Below are 25,107 nucleotides of genomic sequence, written 5' to 3'. Positions count from 1 at the left end.
TTTTTGCTTGACAAAGCAGTTACCATAAAGACAGATTATGAATAAACAAGATATGGTTGAATTATTTGGAATTATGAACTATATTCCATATGAATCCAAAATGGAGTCATTATGATTAATGTTACCTCAATGAATACAAAATGAAAGAATAATTACCCTCCACTTATTTTAAAGTATTACCTTCAGTATATAATTCACTTGAGCTAATTTCAATTCACAGCAATGTGAAGAGCTTAGTTTAAACTGACAAAGGACAGGAAATTCCAGTCAAAGCTAAAAGTATCTTGGAGTGCTGGTCTCATAGCACATATGGTAAAAACTATCTGTAGTATGAATTCACATATGGTAGGTCTTTGAATGGGTTTAATTCCCCTGAGGAAAGGGGAAGTTTCCTGTGAGATAAAAGGAAGACACTCCCATATTATGCTTATTTGAAAAAATGGTTATGTGTGAAATTTAAATGCATACTGTGTACCTTATACACACTGGTATATCTAAAGATTATTGTTAACTAATGGTATGCAAGTATCAAATGAAAATAATATTTTCTAACCTCAACTGTAAGTTCACCAAAATGTGCTGTAAAAAACAGAGAATTATGGATGACTCAGCATAATATCTTGTCCCCGCCTGAAAAACAAGCAGGACTCATAGAAAAAAGCAAGTACATTGTTATTTAATTTTCAGTATTTCAGTGGACTTGGGGTATTTCCTAACCTACAAATTTATTGGGGATTACAAGCTTCTGAAGTTTTGAAGAAAGCTCAAAAATATTGTTATACTTTATTTTTAAATGTATATAATTTATACTTTAAATATATAATATCAAATATGTCATTGTATTATTTTCAGTTATTTTAATACTTATCATTTTGTGTTTGTATACGAAAGTTTTGGATAAATGTTTAAAGTTATAAAATATGGTCTTAGCATAATGTAATATATATACAAAATATTTTGGAAGAAAGCTGTATTAGTGGATAATAAAAATAGACATTTATAAAAAGGCATTATGCAATCAGAATAGTTGTATCTGTCAAAAACATTAAACAAGTAGGGTTTAAGGAAATCTTGTTTAAATACCAATAAAGAAGTGAACCATGGATCAAAATATCCAAATATATGGAAGTTAGTATAATTTTCCATAATATATCACAATCATATAATGAAATGGGAAAAAATGTTTGACTTTGAAATGAGAATCATCAATTTGTTAACCATTCATAATGTGTATTTAGATTTGTAAATTAGCGTAAACTTACTTGGGGACAAAATGGACTAGGTCTAAAAGGAAATGAGCTATATAGGCAATTAACAACATTATTGACAGTAAAACACAAAGCTCAGAGCATGAGTAATAAATCTGTAAAGGTCGTTAATGATATTTCTAGTTATATAAACAACATAATTGTCAAAGGCTATATATAAATTAAAAGACTAGTAAAATGCTGGTGAACTTTAAATTCTAATTTCAGGTTTAACAAAATTAAATAATAACAGAGAAATAGCAGTCTGTAAGTAACTACTGATCATCATTTGTGGTCACAAATATATTGTGAGAGTCTAAAAATTAATAAATTATTATCAGTAAAATTAATTTGATGGCAAAATGAAATGCTTAGATTAGACCTAATAAAACATTAAATCTTAGATCTGAAAAGATCTTAGCTATTTTGTGGCCCTATTTATTCAATATGTAGTTGCGGAGAATATAGCCTAGAGAAGTTAAAAAAACATATTCAAAGCTATAAACTACTGAGTGGCACAGCTGGATCTAGAAGTATTTTCCACTGTACCAAAAGTCATTTTCTATTAAACTTTACCATAATGTTGCTTCAGTTTTCCCAATCACATGAATGGTGATACATCATTTGACAAATATTTGAATCCCCACTGCCCACTGTATTCCTGGCAGTGTGCTAAATTCAGGACAGAATGGTGAGCAAAACAAATATAGAGACTGCCTGTGTTCACCTGCATCTTAATATGTGTTACTTCATCTTGATGCCCAGACTATCCTGCATTTTCAGTGTCTCTGCAAGAAAAAGAAAATAAATAACAGCCCCAATACAAAGAGGCTACCTACATTAATCTAGGAATACAGGTGAGAGTAGGGATGTGTGTATGTGTCTGTGTACCTATGTGTGTAAAGAGAAGGATGTATCAGCACTTCTGGAAGTTACTATGTTCAGCTTGAAGCTGATGTATTGCCTATGATCACACTAACAAGGGACCTTTGCTGAGGAGTATTGAGCTTAGTTAGGTTGTGTGCTAATCCTGGCTGTGTCATTGTCCAGTTGGGCCAAATGTATCACTCCTCGCTTTTAGGAATGAAGCTACCTAGGCAAGATTTTAGTTGATCCTTCAGAATCAACAAGTTCTCTAACAATATCCATGCAATGGACTACCTGAAAATTTCCCAGTTTTTCTCATTTCAAATGACCAAAACAATAACCTCACTATCTTAACAGAAAATACTAAAAGAAAGGCATTAGATATCCATTAGAATATAATATTTGTTTTAAAATGATTTTTATAAAAATTAAGGTTATACTGTATAATTTCTGGTACTTGTTTTGCTGTTTGTTTTGATGAAATGAAACAAATATTCCCTCTTCACTTGAGTTGGTATATACATATTTCTGTAGAAAATAGTTACTATGTTTTCCTTCATACTAGCTGTGACTGACTAAAATTATCTTTAGACCAAAAGGGAGTAAATTTGAGTTTTAATTCACTTTCATGTGGCCAGAATCATAAGGTATATCACTGTGTAGCTGACAGTTCTTCCTTTCTGAATCGGTATTGCTTGCCACAGGCAAATTTGTTAAGAGATTGCTATCAGTGGGTATAATGATCAAAAATTAATTGACCCACTTTCCGGCAATAGATTCATTTGGAAAGGATAGGTATTGAAATCTGAAAATAATTAGACCCCCAAAAATATTTTGTATATGATTAATGAAAACCAACCTCATATGATCATATGATATATTACTCAAGTCAAGAAATTATATCATATATATGCTTTGTAAAAAATAAAAGAAACCATCCTTACTCATTTACATTTTTACATTGCTATTCATATTGGAGACATTTATTTGAATGTGCTATCACAGAATGGCAGAACTCCACTCTGTGCATTTATTTGATTGATTACACATAACGCATTCCAATAAACATGTATGACATGATCTCAGATTCAGATAAACACACTGCATTTATTTAATGTTTTCACATTCCTATTAGGTTGAACATTCAAATGTATTTAAATCAGTCTCAGAAGTGACTCACTGATACATTGTTAAGAGGTGAACATGATGCTTGCTAATACTTTTCTGTTAGTCTTACAACCTGAAAATTTACCCAAGGCTATTATAAACGGAAAGGACCCAATTTACACTAGAGGTAGGTATGAGAAGAATGTGCCATAATATATCTCAGTGGGACTATATTTGAATTATGTTATACTGCAAAGCAACATATCAATTATTTCCTAAGAATCTAAAGTCAATTTAAAAAAAATTCCCTCAGAGAATTCAAATTAAGTATTACAAGAGTTAGGTTTCGTAAGCATATATACTTCCTTAAGACATACCTAACAAGTTGAGGTAACACTACATTGACATTTTTGCCTACCTCACTTAACTCATGAGGCTCCTGACTAAATCAATACCTGCCACAGCAACTGTTTCACACATACAAATAGACTATGTATGAGTGGACCACACAATAAAACAGACTAAAAGAAAAAATGTCATGACATATTGGACTTATTACCTTAGATTTTAATATTTTTTGAAATTTCCAAACAGGTTTTAATAACTAAAGATAGTATGATAGATTTTGAGTTGCATACAGATTTGGGGTAATAATAAACTTTAATTGGTGTCCTAATATATTGAGGAGAGAAATATATGAAACCTATATATACCCTTGTTTTAAATAACTGATAGTAAAATACAATGATCTGGAGTTCCCATCATGGCTCAGTGGTTTAACAAACCCAACTGGGATTCATGAGGATGCAGGTTCGAACCCCGGCTTCATTCAGTGGGTCAAGGATCCAGCATTGCCTTGAGCTGTGGCTTAGGTCGCAGATGCAGCTTGGATCTGGCATTGCTACAGCTGTGGCCTAGGCTGGTGGCTGTAGCTCTGATTTGACACGGAACCTCCATATGCCCCAGATATGGCCCTAAAAAAGAAAAAAGAAAAAATCCAATGATCAGTATTAACTTCTGTTTTCCATGTAGATTTTTTTTCCTTGACTCTAATTAATGTGGTTAGAAGTAGGGTAATTTTTAAGAACTGTCCACTTGAAGGGTATGGCTAAATCGTTTTCTAAATGTAACAGCTTCCAGGGCAGAAAGCTCAGCTTTCTTAGAAGATGGTAACAAACCATAGTTTGACAGATGTAATTCTCATATACCTCTGCACTTACCCCTCCAGGAAAGATAAATGTTTCCATTTAGGTTCTACAGACGTCAAGCATCAGCATTTATCTAATTAGGAAAAGGGAAAGATCTGAAATACCACTAACTAGGGTTGTCGAGAAGCCCCATAATGATAACTTTTTCATGACAAACTTTTCCTCTCCATACAAGTCATACAAGTATATTAGGGATTTCAAGTTTCTTAGGTTATCACCCAGTTCGGTTCTTGGGAATTAATCCTCTGGGACTGGCCTCTGCAGCATTCTATGGCCCCATCCCTGCTGAGGCTGTTATCTTTATGATACTGGATAACATAAAAGGAAGTCACCAACCTTGTGTCCATGTCAGAAATGGCAGACTATTGTGTAGGGTTCATTGGCTGTTGGCACTACTGTCCTCACACTCCACCCAAGGAAACACATTTTTCCCAGTTCCCCCAGGTTGGATCACACTCATCTAGCACCATTGGAAAAAAAAATCCCTCCTCTACTGAATATTAATAAATTTTAATTCCCCCTATGAACATGAATCAAAATAGTTATTAACTATTAACACATTCTTTTTCTTCTGTGGCCTATGGATCCTGGGAAGGAAAAAAAACGGCTGAGACTCCCGTTAATTGGCATTGCCAGATTTAGTAAATAATAATAGACATGTCTAGCTAATTTTGAATTTTAGATAAGCCAAGATTGATTTCTGTAGTATAAATATATCCCATGCAATATTTTGTAGATACTTTTACTAAAAAATTATTTGATATTAATCTGAAATTCCATAATTCGAAAAGATACACGAACCCCAAATGTTTGTTGCAGCACTATTAGCAATAGCCAAGACAGGGAAGCAACCAAAATGTCCATCAACAGAGGTTTGGATAAAGAATACATCTACATCATGGAATACGACTCAGCCGTAAAAATGACTTAAATAATGCTATATGCAGCAACATGGATGGACCTAGAAATTATCATATTAAGTGAAGTAATTTGGATAAAGACAAATATCATATGCGATCACTAATGTGTAGAATCTAATAAAATGATAATAAAGAATCTATAAAACAGGAACAGATGCAAAGATTTTGAGCCACGTTTATGGTTAACAAAGGGAAAATGCAGGCAAGGGAAGGGATAAATTAGGGAGTTGGGATTGACATGTGCAAAGTACCATATATAAAATAGGTTAAAAGGATCTACTTATAGCAAAGGGTAACCTATTCAATACTGTGTAATCATCTAGGAAAATAATCTGTGAAGGAATATATATATTCCAATAAAATTTATTTAAAAAATTAAATTCAAATTCAAATATAACTGAGCACCCTGTAGTTTATCTGGAAACTCTGCCCACAGTGAAAAAGGAGAAGAAAATTACTTTTCTAATAATTTCTTGACAATTATGCAAAAGAGAAAGAGGGAGAGAGAGAAGAGAGTTCAAGTAAGAGTGCAAGCTCAATTAAGATTTCAATTACTCATCTTGTCACAATGATGATGGAATTGATTGTGTAGTTAGTCTCACTTTCTTCTTCATTTTGGTGATTACAAATGCAATTTATACTCCAAGTTACCAATGTGTTAAATGGAATATTTACTCCCAGTTTGATAATCTTCCTTAAATTCAAAATGTCAGGAGTTCCCACTATGGTACAGCAGGTTAAGGATCTAATGTGGTCTCTGTAGTGGTTTGATCCCTAGCCTGGCACAGTGGGTTGAGAATCCGGCATGGCTGTGGCTCTGGAGTGTTTGCAGCTACATCTAGGAATATATCCTTGATTGGAGAAATTCCATGTGCTTGTGGGTGCGGCCAAAATAAATAAATAAATGGCAGCAAAGGAATATAAATAAAGTAATGTGTATCCCATTGTAGTGAAGCCAAGCAAAACAGCAATTCACAATCTTGGAGAGTATGGAAGACATTACAAGCCCCCTCAAAAATATTTTCCTTTAGCCATGATCAAAATTAGTGGAGAAGCTTAGGTTGTCATGATACTTAAAGAGAAGTCTTAAGAGTTTTGTTGACATCTTGAGGTAAATACTTTGCTACTTCAAGATACTTCTCTATCTTTCACTCCTTTACAGCAGTGATAAAGAAAAACAGGTCGAAAACATTTACATTCCTATAATTACAGTTGAGTCATAAACAGAGTACTAATCTGATAAAGTAAGGTCTTAGTCAAGTTAAATAATTTTGTTAGAAAATGCAGACCTTCTCTGAATGGTTACAGAGAAAATTGTAGTAGCTGTAGAAGGTATTCAACTTTTAACTGAACTTTAAAAAATTAATATCTCAGAAATATGGCCACTGAATTGCAAATTCAAAGTAGGAAATGTAGTTTTCTTTCTAGATATGGCATATATGTATATTAAAAAGAAGAGAATCTTCACATTTACACCACAAATGAGCTCAACATATTTCTGTTATTTAATCACTGTTATGTTTATGTGTTCATATCAGCCATAAAATTTTATAATTTCTGGGTTTCATTAATTTAGACAAACTGCTTAAAATAAAAGGTGGGTATTACATTTCAGATTCAAGAGTAGAAAGACGTTTATATTTTTACACAACATTATTTGTCCACTAAGTGACATTGACAAGCCTAACACTGTACAGGTTTATTTTTTTTTTAGAAACTCACATAGTTGTTATTGTAAAGTTAATAGTCTAAATAGCTGACAATCATGGAAGGCACGTCTGTACTCTTACTTACCCAACATTTACTTTCAAATCTTTGCCAAAGAATATGATAGAGGTTGGAAAGCTAAGGATTAAATTTCTTCTCATGGATTTTATGGCTGCGCCTACAGCATACAGAAGTTCCCGAGCCAGGGATCGAATCTGAGCCATAGCTGTGGCAACATGGGATCTTTTAACCCACTGTGCCAAGCTGGGGATTGAACCTGTGCCTTCAAAGAGAATCAAGCAGCTGCAGTTGAATTCTTAACCCACTGTGCCATAGCAGGAACTCCCACGTTTAAATTTCTAAAACTCCCTTGCAGCTAGGTATAGGACTGTGGAGGTCCTGCCAAAAGTAAGTATATACATATATATGAACAACAGCAAGAACGATAACAGTGTGTGTGGGTGTGAGTGTGTGTGTGTGTGAGAGAGCGAGAGAGAGAGAGAAAGAGAGGGAGAAAGAGAGAGGGTGTATGAGCACACACGTGCACACATGCAAGTCAGGAGATTCTGAGAAATCTGACAAAAAGCAAGTCTGCTGATACTTCCCATCTCCTTTTTCCTCTCAATGTATCATTCCCAGAACTACAAACTTGTATCCAGCCATTGACCACGCCCATACACTGGATCCTTCTAAGTGACTGAGTCAAATTTTTGAAACCTGAAGGCAAAAGCATTCCTAAGTGATACATGTTATTTATTCATTTTTAATATTTATGAAATTTGATAATATATAATCTGTACTTTATATTTTATAACATTCTTGATGTTATTCTTCTCAAATTTACAACCACTGAGATCAAAACTGACGGTATTCTGGTTTCAGGTTTTATATTTAAGATTATTTTAGTATGAGTTTATTTTAGTATACAGTGTGAGAAACTAGTCCTAGAAAAAAATATAGGCATTATGCTTTTTGGCATTAGTCTTAGCAATATTTTTTTGGATTTGTCTCCTCAGTAGAGGGAAACAAAAGCAAAAATAAACAAATGGGACTACACTGAACTAAAAAGCTTTTGCCCAGCAAAGTAAACTTTTACTAAAACAAAAACACTGCATGCTAAATGAGAGAATAGATTTGCAAACAGCATATATAGTAAGGGGTTACTATAAAAAATACGTAAAGAACTTATACAATTCAACATCAAAAAAAACATTAAAAATGGGCAGAGGACCTGAATGGACATTTTTCCAAGGGAGATACACAGATGGCTAACAGACATATAAAATGATGCTCAAATCACTAATCATAAGAGAAATGTATATCAAAACCACATTGAGATATCACCACACACTTGTCAGAATGGCTATTATTTAAAAAAAAAAAAAGTATTGGCAAGGATGTGGAGAAAAGGAAAATCTTGTGCACTACTGGTGGGAACATAAATAGATGCAGCCACTAAGAACAAGAGTATGGAGATTCCTCAAAAATTTAAAAATATAGTTCTCTTGCGGTGTGGTGTGTTAAGGATCTGGCATTGTCACTGCAATGGCTTGGTTCACTGCTGTGGTGAGAGTTCAATACTTGACTGAGGAACTTCTGCATGCCATGGGCATGGCCAAAAATATATATATATATATATATTAAAAATAGAACTACTACACACCCAGGAGTGGGATTGATGGATCATATGGTAGTTCTGTTTTTAGTTTTCTGAGGAACCTCCATACTATCTTCCATACTGGTTGTACCAGTTTACATTCCCACCGACAGTGTAGGAAGGTTCCCTTTTGTCCACAGTCTTTCCAGCATTTGTTATTTGTAGACATTTTGATGATGGCTATTTTGGCTGGTGTGAGGTGGTAACTCATTGTAGTTTAGATTTGCCTTTCCCTAATAGTTAGTGCTTTTTGTGTGCTAACTGACCATCCATATGTCTTCTGTGGAGAAATGTCCGTTTAGGTTTTCTGCCCGTTTTCCAAATGGGTTGCTTGCTTTGCTGTTGTAGAGTTGTATGGGTTGCTTGTATATATCGGAGATTAAGAGCTTGTCATTTGTATTTTTTGCAAAGATTTTCTCCCATTGGATTGTCTTTTAGTTTTATTTATTTATTTTTTTAAATTTTATGCTTTCCTTTGCTGTTCAAAAGCTTTTGAGTTTAATTAGGTCCCATTACTTTATTTTTTATTTATTTATTTTTTTGTCTTTTTGCCATTTCCCAGGCTGCTCCCGCAGCATATGGAGGTTCCCAGGCTAGGGGTCCAATTGGAGCTGTAGCCACCAGCCTACACCAGAGCCACAGCAACACGGGAACTGAGCCGCATCTGCAACCCACACCACAGCCCAAGGCAACGCCGGATCCTTAACCCATTGAGCAAGGCTAGGGATCGAACCCGCAACCTCGACTGGTTCCTAATCGAATTTGTCAACCACTGAGCCACGAGGGGAACTCCCCATTACTTTATTTTTGTTTTTATTATTATTATTATAGAAGGTGTATAAAACAATATAATTCAAAAAGATACATGCAACCCTATGTTCCCTGTGGCACTATTCACAAGAGCCAAGACATGGAAATAATCTAAATGTCCATTGACAGATGAACGGATTAAGAAGATGTGGTGCGTATATACAATGGAATACTACTCAGCCATAAAACAAATGAAATAATGGCATTTGTAGCAACATGAATGAAACCAGAGATTACCTACTAAGTAAGGTACATCAGAAAGAGAAAGACAAATACCATGTGATAATACTTATATGTGGAATCTAAAATTTTGCGTAAATGAACCTATCCACAAAACAGAATCAGAGTCACAGACATGAAGAACAGACTTGTGGTGGCCAAGGGGGTGGGAGGAGGGAGTGGGATGGACAGGGAGTTTGGCGTTACTAGATTCAAATTATTACATTTAGAAATGATAAGCAATAGCACAGGGAACTATATATAAACTCTTGATATAGAATATAATGGAAGATAATATGAGAAAAGGAATGTTTATATACATACATATGACTAGGTCACTTTGCTGTACGGCAGAAATTGGCACAATATTGTAAGTCGACCATTATTTTTTAAAAAAAGAACTACTATATAATCCAGTAATTTTTTTCCAAAGAGGGTTGAGGGGGATACTAATTCAAAAACAGGGGAGGAGGTGGAAAGGGTGAGTGAAAAAGTGAGGGAGATTAAGAGGTACATATTCTGAGTTACAAAATAAATGAGTCACAGTGATGAAATATAGTTAGAATGTGGGTAATATCATCATTAATAATGTAATATCTTTATGTTTGAGAAAGGCGGTCAAATGTACAAACTTCCAGTTATAAAATAAATGCATACTAGAGATATAATGTACAACACGATTGATATAAGTAACATCATATGTTACATAAGAAAGTTGTCAAGAGTAAATCCCAAGAGTGCTCGTCACATGGAAAAATGATTTTTTTCTTTTTATTTCTTGTTCTTTTATTTCTATAGAACGCAGATCTTTTACTGAGTTACTACTAAGTCCTTTAAAGGGTTTACCCTTTTCCACATTTTCACTGACATCTATATGAGATGATGGATATTCACTAAAGTTATTGTGGTCATCATATTTGTGGTATGAAAGTCAAATCATTATTCTATACACCTCAAACTTATACAGTGCTATATATCAATTTTATCTCAGTAAAACTGGAAGATAAAGAAACAAGTGTTGGTGTTCTGGTATATCAAACCCCAGTTTTTTATCTTACACTCTTAATTTGATCTCATTTCTTCCTCAATACCCCTGGGATCCACAGATTCCTCCATTTCCCTTCAGGTGGTCTTACCTCATGCCTCACTTCCTACCTCATCAGATCCCTTCTCTGCTTCCCTTTCCTCCTTTATTTATCCAACCATAATTCCTCAGGCCTAGGTTAATTCCATAATGGACTTTTCTTCATTAAAAAGAAAAGTTTAAAACCTTCAACCCTGCAGATTAGTGTTGCATAATTTTTTATTTTAATCTCCAAAATTTGATTAATTCATAGTGGCTCCATTTTCAGAATTCTGGGGCCAGAGTCAAAACTGTAACTTGTAGGTGGGCTGAGATTCTAATAATTGTTGAGGACTGGAGGAAGCCAATGCTATAGGGATGATGTCTGAATACTGAAAGCAAGGGCTGCTCCTTCAAATGGAACTCCTCATCCTAAGAAAGCTGTTCTTAAACTCTCAAAGCACATCCCTGAAGGGGAAGGAACATGAGAAGAGCTTTGTGATAGGCTCTGAAGGTGCACTGTCAAACAAAAAGCAGGGTGAAGTCTAATTACAGAAAAATGCATGTGGTTCAACTTTCATGCACTTCTACTAATGTTCATGACTTTGGCTCATTCTCAGAACTGATGTTAGGTTTTTCAATAGAGGAGGCTCGGTTCAAACTGAAAACATCAGAGTTTTATCAGAGAGAAGCAATAGAACATTAGAGCATGGATATTTTTGGCAAACTGAAGACTACTATTCTGATGGGGATAGATGAAGTGTTATTGCATGGTAACTCTTAAAAGAGGGTTAGATTGAGCAGGGGGAATGAAACTGACAGGGATGTGGGAGCAGGTAAGGATGTGGAATCACATGGAGGAATTTCGTCAATTATAACCAGCTGCTGTTTAGAAAGCTTCCCTGGCCATTCCAAGTGTCAACCAAGGGCTGTTTCAAACACTCCAAAAAAACAGAAACAAAAACAAAAACAAACAAACAAAAAACTTGGATAACAGGAAAAGCATTTGGAGTTTGGGCTTTGGAGTGGTGAGAGTGTCAGAGCCATAGAGGTCTTTCTATAATTGTTACTATGATCCCATCTACTGTGGTCTGGGAAAAAGAAATGCAATATCTCGTTCTTGTACTTATTGTGCTTCAATAGGTAATCATTATTTACACACTAGATCATGCAATCGTTACAATAATCTTATGATATAGGCGTTATGTTTATTTCCATTTTATAGATATGGAAGCCAAACTCAAAATGACTTAGAACTTCCACCTCACACAGTCAAATGAGTTTTCTCTGTCTCTCATTCACATCCACTTGATATATCCAAAATTTCTATTAAATCAATTTTGGGAGCTTGGGTGATACATAGCATATGATTCAACAACGTCATTTTTCAGATTTTGTGCTTTGGTTCTTATTTTTTTCAAGATGCCTCCATATAATTGCCTGAGAAGCAGGCATAAAATGATGCGTAACTTTAGTATTTAATCTCAAAACAATATAAATAAAAATTGATTTATAACTATGAAATATCTAGGAAGGTGAAATGTTCATTCAAATCTAGCTATACATACATATTTTTATTGCTGCCATAACTGAACTGTGGATATAAAAGAATGTTTTCTATAGAACCAAGATCTTTTACTGAGTTACTACTATGTCCTTTAAAGGGTTTACCTTTTTCTACATTTTCCGTGACATTTTTCTCTAAGGTACTTTTTACAATCACTAAAAGTGTTCATTAAATTTACTAGTCAAACTTCAAATGTTTTGCACATTCCTTTTATTCAGAAAAACAGACTTCTACCCACACCCATCTAGAATATATAAGTGAATGGAAATGTAATGTAAGTACAATTGTATTCATTACTAGGCAAAGCTGTTTATGCAATGGTATTTCAAAAATGAGAACCAATTGTTCAAAACTCAGTTGCCTTCAAATATAATGTGCTAAACACCATGGAATACTTGATGTATAAGCTGATTTTTTTTTTTACTCTGCTTCCAGCATAGACATAGAAGAATATAGAAAAGGATTATTTTTTTAGTTGCTATATGTGAAGATTCTAAACCAAGAAATAACAGAATTTTTGATAAGCACTGTATTACAATATTGCCTCTATTTGCTTTAACAAGGAAAATGTGGGGAATTAAATAAAATGTATGTATAATGCAAACAGTCTAAATATGTAGGACTAAAACCTAAGGAACATTGTTGTTTTAAATCAGAGTGTGTGAAGTAAAATGAACTTACTTAACCGTATTTTGGCTCTTTTGCTATAGTTACACACTTACATCATTATATCTTATATCCTGCCTCTTCACCTCATTTCTACTTTGTGTCAGAAATGACCAGAAAAATGACACATACATTACTTTGTGTGATCAGACCTAAAATGATATTAGAGCAGATTTCTCACGTCAAGGAATATGTTCCTGTGTTTGGTTTGCGTGTGTGTGTGTGTTCAGTTTGATTTCATTCTTTCTGTATTTTACAAGACAAAAAAAAATGGTTCAACATAGGTTTGGTTAAATTGAAAATTAGAAATTAAAACAAAGTATTATTTCTTGAACTCTCAAATCAAAATCTTGTATAAGATTGCTCTTTAATAGGAAGATAGACCCCAAGATATAAGTGTCTAGAAATGTAAATTTCTAAGAACTATGTGTAGAAAGTGAAGAAAACTTCCTATCAGTACTAACATTTACCAATGGCCAAAAGGTCTGGGAATTCATTGCACTTTTGACACCATTTCATTTGTTTTATTTATATGCTGAACACTCTCACTGATTTTTGAAGTTAAAGTAGAGATGATGTTATAGAATCATGTACATTCTGATAAGTTATTACATTTGTATCATAGAAATATCTTTCCCTATAAACTTGACTGCTTATTGTAAATACACTTCAGACCACCTCATTTGAATTAGTTCAGAGATTTCAACAATGTTGAACACATTGCTGCTTAAATTGGGGAGCTGAGCCACCTGCTTGAGTAATTAATTTGAGGGGATTTGGAATAAATAATTTGGGATTGCCCTATCTAATTCACACACACACAAAAGTGATTCTTTAATAGAAACTCTTTTTCTGTTTGTTTGCACCTGCGGCATATGGAAGTTCCCAGACTAGGGATCAAACTACAGCAGTGACCCAGGCCAGTGCAGTGTGACAATGCCAGATCCTTAACCAACTGAGCCACAAGAGAACTCCAATAGCAATACTTTTTTAAATTCTATTTTTTATTAAAGTAGAATTGATTTACAATGTGTGCCAATTTCTACTGTACGGCAAAGTGACAAAGTCATATATATATATATATACACACACATTCTTTTTGTCTTTTTGTCATTTCTTGGGCCGCACCTGTGGCATATGGAGGTTCACAGGCTAGGGTTTTAATCGGAGCTGTAACCACCAGCCTACACCACAGCCACAGTAACGCAAGATCTGAACCATGTCTGCAGCCTACACCAAAGCTCATGGCAATGCTGGATCCTTCACCCACTGAGCAAGGCCAGGAATCAAGCCCGCAACCTAACGGTTCTTAGTCGGATTCTTTTCCGCTGGATCATGATGGGAACTGCCATTCTAAATTTAACAGTTTGGATCTACTAACCCCAAACTCGCAGTCCATCCCAGTCCCTCCCCTCTCCACCTTGGCAAGCAACTCTTGATGTACAACTGATTTTTAAAATTATCCAAGGATGGGAGTTCCTGTATGACAGAGTGGAAACGAATCAAACTAGTGTCCATGAGAATGAGGGTTTGATCCCTGGCCTTGCTCAGTGGGTTAAGGATCTGGCATTGCTGTGAGCTGTGGTGTAAGTCACAGATGCAGCTCAGATCTGGCATTGCTGTAGCTATGGCATAGGCTGGCAGCTGTAGCCTCACTCAGTGGATTAAAGATCCAGTGTTTCTGTGATCTGGGGTGTAGGTAGCATAGCCGGCTCAGATCCCTCATTGATGTGGCTGTGGTGTAGGCTGGCAGCTGCAGCTCCAATTTGATCCCTAGCCTGGGAACTTCCTTATGCCGTGGCCCTGAAAAGCAATAAATAAATAAATATCTTAAAAAATAACATTTGATGGAGTTCCCATTGTGGAACAGTGGTTAACAAAAAATCTGACTAGGAACTATGAGGTTGCAGTTTCAATCCCTGGCCTTGCTCAGTGGGTTAAGGATCTGGCATTGCCCTGAGCTGTGGTGTAGGTTGCAGACGCGGCTCAGATCCCACGCTGCTGTGGCTCTGGCATAAGCCATCTGCTACAGCTCCGATTAAACCCCTAGCCTGGGAACCTCAATATGCTGCGGGTGTGGCCCTAGAAAAGGCAAAAAATAGATAGATAAATAAATAAATAAATTTAATTAAATAATCCAAGTAAAGGCTTCACGTGGTAAAACTTGGATTCAGAAACTAACTACTAAGTTCCATTTATGATATTTAAATATGCTAGAGTAAGGAGTTCTCTACAGCACAGTGAATTCAACAGTTTAAAATTATGGAAGATTATTCATAAAATATCTTTAGATAAGATCAAATGTAACTTAGCTTATATTTAATGGTTCTGCTAGCTTGTAGAAATAAATGTGTTATGATTTAATTTCCAGGAATAAGCAAAGCACATCTACTTTTGATTTCAAGGATGTGTAGTGCATGTTCTGCCAGGATAAGAGAATACCTTGAGACTAATAGTATAAAAGCAAGTGAGAACATAGCTTAGAAACTATTAAAATACTACAAATTATATGATATCCTGACCTTGATAACAGCAACTTTCATGATGTTTTCTTTTTGCATGTATTGACCTGCTTGATCCTCAAACAACCCTATAATGTAGGAACTCTTGTTACTATTTGACAGCTGAGGAAAAAGAGACCCTTAGAAGTTAAACCTACTCAAACTCACAAGGCCAGTAAGCAGAACAGCTGGGATTGGAACCTCAGCAAGTCTGGCTCTTGAGTATTTGCTATTAACCACTTAGCCATAGCTCACATTAAAACAATGAATTCAAGCAATTGTGTCTTCTTCAAAAGATCCAGGGATAGATGTTTCTGAAATCTGCAGTATTTACAACATTACTAATGAATGACCCTGAATTCAAGATCAGCCAACATTTTGGTATAAAAATAATCAGGAAAGCTACTTGATCATGCCCTCTCCCTTAAAGCTCTTTTTCAGAAAATTTTCTTGAAATGATGAACTTCTCACTATTGCAACTACTATCAGTAACACAATGGAGGCTTCCTGGAGAAAATTTTAGGTGCTGGCATAAGAAGATGGTGAATACGTCTCTTAGGAAGGAGATGATCACTATTTCAAAGTACCATTTCCAAGAAATGTCTTCCACAACAGTAAGTTTTTAAGAGTTTAATAACATGGTCTTTAGAGAAAGAAAACTAGTGTATTTATATTTGGATCAAAACTTTGTACCAGGAAACATGAAAACAAGGAATAGTAATTTACTTCTTTTTTCTAAAAAGAATTATCAAAACAAATCACTTTAGCTTTTCAGGAAATAATGTGCCCACTCACAATGGAATATATTAATTTGGCCAATAATGATGATTAATGATATAAAAGTCTCTGTAGAACTACAAATACATTAGTACTAGTAATATAAATTTTAATGAAACTAGTAGGTATTGTACATAATTATGTGTCAGGCACTGTGCAGAGCACCTAGAATGCCTTATTTAATCCTCATTAAAATTATTTGATGTACATAGCAGTATTATTTCAAAGCACAATATAATAAACCTTGGATATCTTGTCCAAGGTTTACTTGCCAAGAAGTAGCAAAAACTTTAATAAAATTTAAATTTGACTGATTCTAAAACCCATACTTTAACTATTCCTAAGTGAATGATGAATAATGCACTTAAATAGAATCATTCCAATAAAATCATTTTTTCTTCTTGTTGGGTGATTTTCTCAAAAATATAACCATTTATTATTATCAGTAATTCATCACTGATCAAGGTGTGTCAGATACAATGGACCCCAGTCAATGAAGGGCAGTATATAAGTTAGGATTTTCAACTAATAATCCTTGTCTTAGAAATTTATCAGACTATCTGATAGACCTAGAAATTTTATCATATTTTAATACAACTCTAATAATAGGATAAACATAGAGAAACCTTTGGGAAATTTTCATGAAGTGGTATGCAGGCTCAACAGATCAGGTTTCTAAGGAATAGGTAAGAACTAGGAAATGAAACTTCCTAAGTTTAAATTTTAATTCATGTTCAAAAATGGCAGTCTTCTGAGATACTGAGGATGAACTTTATATACTAAAAAGTTACTGATACATTCCTCAAAGTGGCTTGAGTGCTCCAAATTCCATGTCACAGTCATCTCTGGCCACCATAATCCTGTGCTAGTTATTTGTAGAATACAAATTGCAAGGTAGTATGGTTTCCGACAGTGGTTTTACATTTACCTTAGTTTATTTTGAGAAATTTGTAGGTAGTAACCTTATCAAGGTTGCCATGACCACACTTTGTCACATGCAAGCAAACTAAAAAAAGAAAAGAAAGAAAGAAAGAAAAGCGCATAGTAATAGGTGTTCCCTAAAGCAGATTTTTATGAAAGACTTATCCAAGAGCTTTGCCATCATTGTCACCTTAAATTCTTGGAGTTAGTGCTATGAAAGTTGTTAATGGATTTATGTCTCAATATTTGCCCTAGTCTTCTCCATTTGGGTTTTTAAGGGTTTCTATAGGACAAATGGACTTCTCAGTGTAATAGAGGTGCCGTTAGCACTGTAATTAGGCTAGCAGTTGATCCTCCTAGAGTTACAGGATAGAAGTAGAATCAATAGAAGTATATGCTAGCACTTGTAACCACTGTCTCCTCCACCTTCTCTTTCTTCTTTTCCTTCTCACTGTTATCATCATCATCATCATCACCATCTTTGTTTTATTACACCTCTGAGGAAATGAGAACTAAACACAAAAGGAGAAATAATCTTCCCTAGTTACGGTATCTGCTAAAGAGGAATCACTTGTTATTTATCCACTCACTGTTGTAATACAGAGAAAACACTGCAAAACACATCTTTCCACTCTTCTCCAATCAATAGTCAAGGCCTTCATTAGTCCACCAGTGAGGTATACCCTCTATACAATGACAAAAGAGCTTCAACATTGTAGCAGATTCCAGAGTTCCTAAAGGAGTGACTTTCATAGCGTTTGGAAACCATCATAGGAATTTGATATTCCTGTGACATCCAAGTATGTGACCCTTTTTCTAGAAATTCATTTTTTCTCTTTATTACAAAAATATTGGTTTCTGAGATGAGGAGGGAAAAAGTGTTCCTTCACCGCAGATGGTTTGAGAAGCATTGATCTAGAGTCTGAAAGCAAGTACTGACCTATAGGTTGGTGCCTTCACAGCTACTGACTCCAGCACATCCTGTGGGAGGGTAAGGAAAGTCAGTAAGGGGGATGTTTGAATGTTTTTTTCAGTTGGCAGGGAAAACTCTTAGGTTAAAATTATTTATCTTGTTTAGTTTGTCTGGCTATGTAGTTGTCTTGGAAAGGTATGTTGCAGGACAAATACACTTGCTTCCCAAAAGCAGATGGTTAAATTTTCTTAGCTTAGTGATTTAAGGTGAACCAGTATAATGAGGATAGGTGATAGTTAAGAGAGGACAGCAATATTAACACATAAAGGCAGAGGAAATACATTTTTGCAATCAGTTCTTTAAAATATTCAACTGCTTGCAAATAAAAAATAATAAAAAAAAATCTGGGAGTTCCCGTCGTGGCACAGTGGTTAACGAATCCGACTAGGAACCATGAGGTTGCGGGTTCGATCCCTGCCCTTGCTCAGTGGGTTAAGGATCCGGCGTTGCCGTGAGCTGTGGTGTAGGTTGCAGATGCGGCTCGGATCCCGCGTTGCTGTGGCTCTGGCGTAGGCCGGTGGCTGCAGCTCCGATTCGACCCCTAGCCTGGGAACCTCCATATGCCGCGGGAGCGGCCCAAGAAATAGCGAAAAGACAAAAAAAAAAAAAAAAATCTCTTGCAGAGTTGATGAAGGGATATTGACAGAATATATGCATTCTGAATGCCTACTGTAAGATTTATGGAGAAAATAGGTATTGTACAATTACTAATCAAGAAATGAGTGACTCTCAGAGAATAAAAATAAATATTATTTCAAAGTTAGCTTAGAAAGGAATTATCATAATATTTAATGCTTGTCATTGGGAACCATAACGTATCACAAAGGTTCAGTTTGGTTTTAATAAAATTCAGTGTAAATGAAGAAACAACAAAAAGTATACATGTATTTATATATATATATATATGACAGTAATACAGAATTTTACTTTTGACATATTATAGTCAGTTAAAACACAATTGCTATCATGTGAGCCTAAAACTGTTTCAATACTGTTTGTTCTTTTCTTTCTCCACACTATAGAAGATAATTTTTTCTTAGAAGCCATGTTCCTAAAGAAAATAATTAAAATTGAGAGGTGCTTAATTTCGCATGGGAAATGCTTTTAAAATTACAGGGTCAGCTTGGAGGATGAGGTCAGTCAAATATAAAAGAATATAAACTACTGGAATCACAGTTGAAAAAGCCCTATCAATGGAATTTTTCATTAGGTTTCTGAGTTTAAATTTAAAAGTGGAACAAGATTCTCAGAAGTGAGACCAGAAGTAAAATCTTAAAAGCAAAACTCCTGTGCTTAAGAAAGAACGATTTTAAAAGACTATTCGGTTCTCTAATTCTTGACAAGTGTGGCTCATTCTCGCTTGCTTTAGATGGATGCCTTATAGGTTACAAATGATTTTACTCCTCAGAGAATTTTCGAAATACATGTGGACCCCATTATACTATGATCCTCCTCCCCATTCCATTAAAAGAAAAGAAAGAATAACTAAAACCTTAACAGAGATACACAGAAAGGCATGATGAATTTTGAACTGTTTTTGTTAAAGCCTATCAAAACTAGCTGGCCAGCCCCAAAGGGTAGGTAACAGTTCAATTGTTTGATTTTTTTCCTCAGCAAGGCATCTTTGCATGCATGGCATTAATATTCAAGGACAGGCGCATTAATAGGCAATCCTAAATCTCAATTTGCAAATCTCAGTCTGAGTTAGATTTCCAGAGGAAACAATACAATTTATAAGACCTGTTTACTGCTGGGTCATTAAATCTTTTTAAAGGAACATAAATATATCTATATATCTATATATCTGCATATTCCTATATTTATATGAATATCTGAATATATAAAATCAGTTTTCAAAGAATATTTAAATGATCACATTGTTTTAATGTGACTCTAACTTAAAACCTCATTATGATATTTTAAAAGCTCAGTCTGCAAATTATTCCATATTAGTAGGTAAATCTCATGCCAGAAATGGATTTTCTGATCTTATTTTGAACCCTATTTCTGTTAAGCTTTACACCTTTATAATCCCTTCTTTTCAATTCTACTTGTTTTTCTAGGACTTTAGGAGCTTATGACATCAAAATAAATAGCCTGTAGAACTGAATAAAACTTGAGCCCAAGGACAGAAATACTACAGCATAGGAAGATGATTCGACACTATTTTCTTGGAGGGGAATAATTTGCCACATTCGAAAGTTAGTTTGAGATGCATTACTTAAAATATAATCTAAATAAAAATATTATTTTTAACAAAAGACTTTAAAACACTGTATGTATACAAATCCATCTTAGTTTAAGGGCTTGGGAACATACTCCTAAGAGCTTCCAATCCTTTATGTGATTGTAGCACTTAAACTTTCTTTTGTCAAAGAATCTGCCAGTGGACGTGTTCCCTTGGTTATCCCTCAGGGCCACTTCAGAAATACCAGAAGAAGGACACTATGTTTAAAGGAGAGTACTCAGTTGGAAAATGACATACCCTGTATGTTAAAAGCAGTTTGACATAGGCTACATACAGATAAATGTTAAGTTCTTGCTTTCCAGCAATTCAGAAAAGGTCCAGAGCAGGGTCAAGGAATAGAAGGGTTACCCTAGAATCCAACTTCATGTTGGGATGGGGTGTTCCGGTGCTGACTGTAAGGATGTTCATAGAATAAAGAGAAGAGAAATAGAGCACCACTGAGGGAGACTATACAATTATTCAGATTTAAATTCGTAGCATAATTCATCCAATAAATGAAAAAGAAATTGTTAAAACAGAATTTCTATAGTCTCGATATTCCTTCAAGCATTCTAAATTATTTAAACACTTTGGATCATTCCAGATGGAAAAAAGTTAAAGTTTTTGTAAAACCGGCAGTGACTTCTTTTTAGTATATAGACAGAGAGTCAGTTTTCTACATGCTCAGGTTACAAATCTATCTTGTCAAAAACACACACACACAAAGAATGAGATGGGTAAAAAGAAATCAGCCTGATCAATGCTAAACAAAAACCGCAACAACAAAAGATTCCTATCTGATCGTTTTTCCCTAAGAAGGAGTTATTTATTTGCATTACCTTTTAAGCTGGAAGAACCATCATGATTTTTGGCCAAATATGTTGGTCTTTTTTTTTTAACCTCTCCACTGCTATTGTCAAAAGTGCCTGTAATCTCATGCAGATGAGATATTGATCTGTTGCCGATGTTCACTGAGCAGCCAAAGGGGAATCGCATTACCAGCTACAAACTCCATCAATCATAGTCTCCTTAATAACCGCACTTAAACGATCTCTCTTGGCATTAACTTATATTGCATCCATGGCTGGCATCCAGGCTTCAAAAAGAAAAAGGTTCATTTTGAAGGGTAGGTTTGAGGCCACTATAGACTATTTGAATAAAAAGTCTCAGGCTTTGGTCAGAACAATAGGGCTTATGAAATTAATTAATTTAATTTGATCCAATTAATTAGGATCAAGTCTATGGAAATAGAGCAAAATATTCTTGTATTTGTTTTTAAATGCAGGGCTATGTCCTTAACACCAAAATTAAATACATGTAAGTTAAGCTTAAAAGTGTGCATAGGATACAAAGGCATGCCTTTGGATTAAATTTTATTTATTAAACGTACCTCTTTTATCTCTCTCCCTCTCCCAACCTACATGAATATATTTGAGAGTTACTATACAGTAAAAACAGAGGTGAAAAAAAAAAAGGAAGCAGAAAAAGGACAAGGGAGGAATAAAGTAATAATAACAGCAAAAAACCCCTATCATTATCACATTATCATTGCTGGGGAAACAAATGAACTGCTGTTTCAAGGTACATGCTTCTGTCAGAGCATTGGGTCAGCTGTTCTACTTTGCTATCAGCAGCCACACAGAACATGAAGTCAGATGGAGGCTATGTATTAAAACAAGCACAAAAAAAGAGCACCTCCTTCTCACTATATATTTTCTCTGGCTTTTTCATTGTCTAAAAATGCCACTAATTTGGAAATAAGCCTAGGAAAAACAACTATTCATCCTGTCCCATTCTATCCATACATCCAATATTGCTTTTTCACTGCATCTGTTTCCTCCTGGAATACCTAGATTGGTGTAAATCCCTATTCTCAAACTACAGCGTCATAGGCTCACCATGATGATTCAAGTAGTGTCAGTGAGCTGAGGCCAAGGATAGGGCATTTGTAACAAGTTCCAGGAAGTAGGGGTAGTGACCAGAAAAAAAAAGTCGCAGAGCTCCCTCGTGGCTCAGTGGTTAACGAATCTGACTAGGAACCACGAGGTTGTAGGTTCGATCCCTGGCCTTGCTCAGTGGGGTAAGGATCCGGCGTTGCCATGAGCTGTAGTATAGGTCGCAGACGTGGCTCGGATCCAGCGTTGCTGTGGCTCTGGTGTAGACTGGCGGCTATTGCACCAATTCGACCCCTAGCCTGGGAACCTCCATATGCTGCTGGAGCAGCCCAAGAAAAGATAGAAAAAAAAAAAAAATCGCATGAACAGTTTGGATCAAGAATGGGAAGACTACCTTTTATTATTATTTTTAATTCTTATCTATCTACCTACCTACCTATTTATTTTGTCTTTTTAGGGCCACACCCAAGGCATATGGAAGTTCCCAGGCTAAGAGTCAAATCAGAGCTGCAGCTACCTGCCTACCCCACAGCCATACCAGATGCTAGCCGCGTCTGAGACCTACAGCAATGCCAGATCCTTAACCCACTGAGCGAGGCCAGGAATCAAACCTGCATTCTCATGGATACTAGTCATATTTATTTCTGTAGAGCCATGACAGGAACTCTGAAAGCGGTTCAGAGTTAGTGTTGCTTGATTTATACCTAGAAGCTGTTAAATCCTGACTGCTTTAGCAGCCACGGAGAAGAGAATGTTATTTGATTTTCCTCATGTAAAATGTTGGTTGATAAAAATTGCAACTCAGTAAAAGCTAAGGCTAGAACTAATAAAACTATGAATCAATTAATAAAATTGAACAAATTGCTGATTTCAAGCTAAACCATAACCCCTTTTTATGAGTGCATGAGGAGAGTGGGGGGTGGAGGTGTATATATCTAGCCAAGTCAAATGATAAACAAAGCAGAACTGTGTTTATCAAACCACCTTTCTTCCAAAGCACACACACAAAAAATTCATATATTTAACAAGCAGATGATCAACTATGAATTAAAACCAGGTGTCCCAAATTGTATTCCACAGAACACAAATCCATAAAAAATCTAATGATTAAAATCCCTACATTCAAATTAGTAGGAAATGTTGCATTGCATATCCTCATGCACATTAGTATACAGGATACCAATAATTATTTAATATAGATTTCCTAACCTTTTTTATCCCATATTACATAACACAAAAAACTATTGATTTGGAAAAAAAAATTAAGGCATGTTTTTCTAACTTATACTGATGATTCCTCATTTTGAAACTTTGGTTTAAAAATTGTTTCTTTAAAACCAAACGTGCTCCCATGTATAGAACAGCAACTTACAAATTAATAGAGCATACACTGGTACAATTACATAAGTGGATGTTTCATATATAAAATACATAAGTGGATGTATCATATATAAAAGTGGATGTATCATATATAAAATATGATAGAAAAAATAGGATATTTCTAAGATTTATCAAATTAACATACAAATGAAAAGCTAATATTAAATGTTCAAAGTATGTGAACAAACTAAACAAAAAAGAAGTCTTAAGGAGATACATATTTCCTTCCTGTATTTGCTGGCTAAAATTCATTACAGAAAATCAGAAGAGGAAAATATAGAAAAGCATTTATAAATATTTTCTATACACATCCTCTTTATGCAACAGTCTCATTATTGCTCTAATGTACTGTGGCATGTTTGGTCATACATGTCCCTTCATGTAGATGATAATGTGCAGTTTAATGTGATTTTCCTCTCCTCAGTTATATGTCTCTCCATGTATGGTCTGCACATTTATGCATATATTTGCATGTGTACGTGTTTGTTTGTGTGTTTACTCTCCTTCTATATCTAACACTGAGAAGTAACACCATGTGTAAAATCCAAATCCTTGCAAATTGGATTCCATTTGTCAACACTGTTTCACACATAAAAAACACCTCCCTCCTCTCTACTTGAATCCTACTAATCCTTCAAAGACATTATCAATTCTATTCTATGATTTCCTCACAAATTTTACATTGATGCCCGACCTCCATCCAATTTTGCTAGCCACATTAGTACTTAATTATATTGAAAGTGTTAAATTTATTTGTTTAAATGTGGACAAGATTATTCATTTTAAGACATTAAATATTTTCCTCAATGTATTTAATATTTACTTTGTTTCATAAAGTATATATTCCATATGGCCATCTTTAACCTCTTATTATTCAGCACTGTATATTTAGAGGGTACAAATGAAAGGGAAATATGTGGAGTGCAATAAACCCACAGGTTAGTATTTGGTATAGCCTGGTGTTTAAGAACATATATTCTGAAATCAGACTTTAGGAACCCAGTCTACATTTCTGTAGCTGCATCCCACTTATTTAATGTCTCTATGCTTTGATTTTGTCATCTCAAAAATTAGATGATCATTGTGTGGAGAAGAATACAGGCAAAAGACTTAAAAAAAAGTAGCATATACTATGGGCTTAATAAATGTTGGTTCCTGTTGCAGGTTAGATTTCTGAGAATCTGTTTAGATTCTACAGAACTTGAGCTGTAATGCACTTTCAACCATGGCATCAAGAAACTCCACAGGGAGCGCTGAAGCTGGGATGCCCTTCAGTGATGTCCGGTGTCACAGCTAGAGGACTGTGCCTTTATACTCCTGAATCAGTTATTAGACTCAGGCTCTTCTGGGAAGGGGTCATGACCTTAGGTTAGGCAACTCTTTCTTGCCTAGAAT

Source organism: Sus scrofa, chromosome 2, assembly GCF_054392235.1.
Source record: "Sus scrofa isolate SSC_HxYL_T2T_F1_AM1 chromosome 2, Sscrofa_HxYL_maternal_Yorkshire_Landrace_v2.0, whole genome shotgun sequence".
In the NCBI taxonomy this organism is placed as follows: Eukaryota; Metazoa; Chordata; class Mammalia; order Artiodactyla; family Suidae; genus Sus; species Sus scrofa.
The sequence above is the reverse complement of the archived record's forward strand: the minus strand, read 5'-3'. Positions refer to the sequence as shown.